Source organism: Chiloscyllium plagiosum, chromosome 2 (genome assembly GCF_004010195.1).
Source record: "Chiloscyllium plagiosum isolate BGI_BamShark_2017 chromosome 2, ASM401019v2, whole genome shotgun sequence".
Taxonomy (NCBI): Eukaryota; Metazoa; Chordata; class Chondrichthyes; order Orectolobiformes; family Hemiscylliidae; genus Chiloscyllium; species Chiloscyllium plagiosum.
In genome coordinates, this window is record NC_057711.1 from 113702549 (window position 1) to 113708713 (window position 6165).

Genomic DNA, 6165 nt, shown 5'->3' on the forward strand with positions numbered 1-6165 from the left:
TATACCTATCAGCCTTCCCTTTCACCCTGACAGGAATATACTTTCTCTGGATTCTTGTTATCTCATTTCTGAAGGCTTCCCATTTTCCAGCCGTCCCTTTACCTGCGAACATCTGCCTCCAATCAGCTTTTGAAAGTTCTTGCCTAATACCGTCAAAATTGGCCTTTCTCCAATTTAGAACTTCAACTTTTTGATCTGGTCTATCCTTTTCCATCACTATTTTAAAACGAATAGAATTATCTTTGGACTGTGGGAGGAAACCGGAGCACCCAGAGGAAACCCACGCAGACACGGGGAGAATGTGCAAACTTCAATCAGACACGGATCAGGGTGATTAGAGAAGTTTAGAGAGGAAGTCCAGACGTTTAGACTGGCGTGTGAATAATGGGCCGAACAGCCTGATTTCAATGCTGTAAAAGCTCTACAGTAACATGGCTCCCTACGTGCAGCATTCATCACAGTTTGCATTTTGTTTTAATCCATCCTGTTATTGACCTTATTCTGATTGAAGTGGATGGAGAGTGATTGTTTGTGAATTCAGTCGGAACTGTGTATTGGTGGGTCAGGAGCATCATACACAATAACAACAGGGGGAGGGCAGATTGGAATCCTGCCCCTAACAAATCCCATTGCAATATGCCATTTTCTCGTGAATTTCAATTGGTTTAAGAATTTTTTTTTAATCTCATCCCAATATATTGATGCCCTTCTGACCATGTTATGAATTTGGACAGAGCGATATCTCTTTTCTCTGTGAACAAACAAAATACTAAGGAGTCGGATTGGGGAATGTATCCTCTCACCGAAACAGGAAGAGGGAGATGTCATTCCCTCTGAAATAAACACAGGCCATGCTGAGAAATCTGATAAGGTCAGGCAGCATCTATAGAGAGAAGAGAAAGGTTAACCCATGTGTTATGAGGTTGGGGGGATTCAGCAAAGCCAAAGGAAGTTAGAAAAGTAATGATTTCTGAGTAATTGGAATGGGGGTAACGCTGAAGAAAGAATGAGATGGTCTATAATAGGGTGGAGGCTGCAGATATTTAATGATAAATGGTTTCATGGAACCAAATCCAAAGGGATTGGGAATTGGTTCAGTAAACATCTAAGATCTCAGGAATTTTGAGCAGGAGGAGACTACACAGCCTGTTTAAACTGTTCAGTCCGTTCTGGCAGTCAATCCAATCGGAGCTGGTTTTAGATTTCAAACCCGGTTTCCTGTCCACTCCTCATATCCAGTGACTCCCTGAGACACGGGCAATCTGTCTATTCCAATCTGTCTATTCCAACGTCCTCAGTGAGGAAGCATCCACAATCCTCAGGGAGAGAAAATATTAAAGACTCAGAGGCCTTAGAGTGAGGAGTGGTCTCCTCATCTCAGTCCCAAATAACCTGCCCCTTATGCTGACAGTGTGTCAATCAAAACCGAATGAACTGTGGATGCTGTAACATTAACGCTGATTTCTCTTCACAGGCACAACCTGACCTGCTGAGCTTTTCCAGCAACTCCTGAAACTGTTATTGCGTTTCAGATTCCCAGGCCCACAGGATTAATTTCTCAGCATCTACCCTCTCAAGCCTTTTCAGAATCTGATACAATCCAATGAAATCGACTTTCAATTTTCTGGAATATGGACCCAATTTATTCAGATATTCAGCATTGGAGCACACACATACCCAATAGTGAGCTTTATTTTGTGATTCATTAACATGTTTGGGTCATCGCTGGCTGAGTCACCACGATATAATTGCTCTGGTGAGGGTGACAGTGAGTTACCGTCTTGAACTGCTGCCATTCATTTGGTGCAGATAAACCCACAACGATGTAAGGGAGGGAGTTCCAGGATTTCCAAACAATGGCACTTGTGGAATGGAGATGTTTTTTCCAAGCCAGGGTAGTGAGTGACTTGTTGTGGAATTGCCAACTGGTGGTGTTCCCGTGTATCTGCTGTGCTCAGCGTTCCACATGATAGTGCTGTGGGTCTGGAAGCCGCTCTCCAAGGATCGTTGGGGAATTTCTACAGTGCATCTTGTCTATGGTACACACTGCTGCTACCGAGTGTCGGTGGTGGAGACAGGGGATGTTTGTGGCTGTGGTGCTGAGCAAGCTGCACTGCAAGTTTATTCTACCTAATTATGGAGAACACAACTACTCTCTGTGGGATATAGGTGAATTAATGTTATTTCTGCAAATTATAAGTTCTGATACAGAGTAAATGAATTCACATTAGGTTGGGATTGTTTCGGACGAGAGCTGACTTAGCAAAAATGAGGAAACATATAATCCGTTAAAGAAAATGGTATGTTAGCATGAGACATGATTACAGAACAATGGTGGATGTATGGGCAAACAGGAAAAATCAGATATAATTGCTCTGGTGAGGGTGACAGTGAGTTACCGTCTTGAACTGCTGCCATTCATTTGGTGCAGATAAACCCACAACGATGTAAGGGAGGGAGTTCCAGGATTTCCAACCAATGGCACTTGTGGAATGAAGATGTTTTTTCCAAGCCAGGGTAGTGAGTGACTTGTTGTGGAATTGCCAACTAGTGGTGTTCCCGTGTATCTGCTGTGCTCAGCGTTCCACATGATAGTGCAATGGGTCTGGAAGCTGCTCTCAAAGGATCGTTGGGGAATTTCTACAGTGCATCTTGTCTATGGTACACACTGCTGCTACCGAGTGTCGGTGGTGGAGACAGGGGATGTTTGTGGCTGTGGTGCTGATCAAGCTGCACTGCAAGTTTATTCTACCTAATTATGGAGAACACAACTACTCTCCATCATCATCAATCCATTTCACAGACAGAAATCCAGTGATTACATGGATCTGTTGTATGAGTCTGTTAATTGCACAAATGGCCATGAGATTTTAACCAGATTCCCCTCTTTCCTGACAACAGGCGGAGGGACATCCCGCGACTGTTCCACTTTCTCATAGACACTTTCTGTAAAAGCTGGGAATGAGCTGATGGGACACAGATTGTGTTACAGATGGTTACAATCAGGGCAGTGTCAGTTAATGTGTGTGTCTCTCACAATGTGTGTGTGCATATTCATGTGTGTTTCTGTCTCTGTGTTTTTGTCTGTGCGTACTCAATCTTTTCAGTCTTCTGGCTGTTTCTATTATTAACTGCTTTTCTTTATAGTGCTGGAGTCGCACTACGACCAGGCAGGGCGCTGATCCGACCCGGACCTGCACATCACGATCCAGTGGGCCCACTCCACGCTCAGCCAGCCCGACTTGATCTCCAGCCCCAGCAACTCCAGGAGCCACTTCTCCAGGAATTCGGCCAAATTCTCCCTTTCCTCATGCAAGACCCACTACATGCAAGTTTTTTCTCCGACCCTGATTTTCGAGGTAGTCAGCCTGTTCCAGTAAGGCCTGAACCTGGCCAAGGTTCAGATCCACCCCTCAGAGTTCTTCATTGCAGTTTCCGATGCCGTGGTCCTTTGCTCAACTGCATCCACGTGTCGATCCAGCGACTGAATCTCCTGCTCATGCTTTTTCAGCCTGGCAGGAATCGGTTCCAGCGCTGTTCCGCTTTTTCCACGGAGTTTCGCGAACTCCAAGAGTAGATGCTGTTGCTCCACCGAGCTCAGAGGCGCCACCATGGGAGTTGAGGTAGCAGCTGCAGGTGTAACCGACATATTAGGGGACTGGTACTGGAAGAGCACAGCAGGTCAGGCAGCATCCGAGGAGCAGGAGAATCGATGTTTTGGGCAAAAGCCCTTCATTACTGAGTCCTCACTTTCACACAGTAGCGGCGTCCCCAGCCTGCTATGCTCCTCTCGCTTTCCTTTTCCTTGTTTGCCTTCATCTCGACCTCAAAGCCTCCAAATCCAAATTGAAAAAGGTTCTGTGTGTTCTGCCTGCTTTACACTGACAACCTTTTTTAGGGGTGGCTAATGGAGTGGTGTGTGTGTGTGTATGTGTGTAGAAGCCCACCTTGCCTGGGATATGGCAGAGCCCAACATAGCAGACTTTTCAGACTGCTGCCATCTTGAATCTCTGGGAACAGTCTTCTTAGATGAAGGACATTGAGGAAGCAAAAACTTCCCTTGTGCACAGGAGAGCTCAACTACATTGAGCACTTCTGGACCTGACTGATACCCTGTTCCAACAGATGGAAACTGGTGCAGCAGATAATCAAGAATTGTGAACTAGTCTTTGGTCATGGTGAGGGTATTTGCTTTGCTTTGTGTTGGTGAACTGCAGCCTTTATTAATTTTATCTGTGGTCACCTTCGATGGCTCCAAATGAAACTGTTTTTTATATTTGTATTGCCTTGTGATGTTCCCCGATTGGACAATGATAAGCTACGGGGCTACAATGGGCACTGGGGACAGAGTATCATAGAATCCCTACAGTGTGGAAGCAGGCCCTTTGGCCCAACAAGTCCATACCAACCTTGCAAAGAGTAACCCACCCAGACCCCTTCATTTACCCCTGACTAATGCACCTAACCTACACATCCCTGAATATTATTGACAGTTTAGCACCGTCAATTCACTTAACCTGCTCATCTTTGGACTGTGGGAGGAAACGGGAGCACCTGGAGGACACCCACCCAGACAAGGGGAGAATGTGCAAACTCTACACAGACGGTCAGCCGAGGCTGGAATCGGACCCTGGTCCCTGGTGCTCTGAGGCAGCAGTGCTAACCACTGAGACACCATGTCGCCCCAGGTGAGTTAAGGAGGATGTTTAAGCAGGATATCTCTATGGACAAGTAAACTGTATCGCCTGGTAGTTAAACAGGGAGAGAGAATGGAGTTGTAAATGAAATAGAGTATCAGTCATGTGCTGTGAGCAGCATGGTTTTGTGACTGCGAATGGGGTGAAAAGCGTGGTGCTGGAAAAGCACAGCATGTCAGGCAGCAGCTGAGGAGTAGGAGAGTTGATTTTTCAGGTGCAAGCCCTTCAATACATTCCTGCTGTAGGGTTTCTGCCCAAAACTCTCTTGCTCCTGATTGCTGCCTGACTTTCTGTACTTTTCCAGCGCCACACATTTTGACTCTGACTCTCCAGCATCTGTAGTCCTACTTCTTCCTAGATGCTGCGAGTGGGGGCCAATGCCAGATTGTTAATACTTGCCCTAGCTCACAGCACTTGATAAAGATGGCACAGCCAGAAACGATGTCTGTCTTTTGGTGGAAAAATAGCTGAGTGCTGAAATACATTTGTAGTCACATAGCTGATATTGGCTAGACTAAGCTCTTATTCTTCTCCAGTATCACCCTGAAATACTAATCATTTTAGTGAATCCCAATTGCAGAGAATTCAGAATTCTCACACATACTTCTCGAATTTCTTCTTGGACTAGCGGCTCCCTTATATTCAATTGCACCTAGTGTTGCATTTCCCAAAAGTGGAAAGATATTTTATATGTCTACCTTATTTGAAAACACTTATAGAGTCATAGAGCCATAGAAATGTACAGCATGGAAACAGACCGTAAAGTTAGGATATCTTCCAGGAGAGTATCATCTCAAAGAAGATGGGAATTCAAAACCAATTCAGTATCTGGAAAAGAAAAGATAAAAGAACCAGAAAAAAGTGTAATCAAGAAAGTGACAGTGCCTCCAGGGTGGATTAACAACATGGTAGCTGTTAATCAACCAGAAAAATTGAGATTCTTCGTCGATCCAAAAAAATGTAAATAAAGCCATGAAAAGATCTCACTACTGCTATCAAAGGAATTTTGCCACAACTTATAAAGGCAAAAGTCTTCACCCTAAAATGCAAAGGATGGTTACTGGCAAGTCAAGCTAGATGGAAGTATCAGCCCTCAAACTACATTCTGGATGCTTGTCAAAAAATAAAGATGGTTGCAATACCGTTTGGCATTTCCATTTTCCCAGAAGAATATCAGTGCAGAAAACAAGACAGTTAGTGAAGTTTAGTGGAAGATCTCCTGGTTTATGAATGAGGAGACACAATGGAAGAAACCATTGGACACTCTGGAGGCAGAAGCATGTTTCCGCTGATGGGTGAGTCCCGAACCAGAGGGCACAGTTTAAAAATAAAGGGTAGGCCACTTAGAACAGAGTTGAGGAGAAACTTCTTCACCCAGAGAGTGATGGGTGTATGGAATGCTCTGCCCCAGAAGGCTGTGGAGGCCAAGACTCTGGATACTTTCAAGAAAGGGTTGGATAGAGCTCTT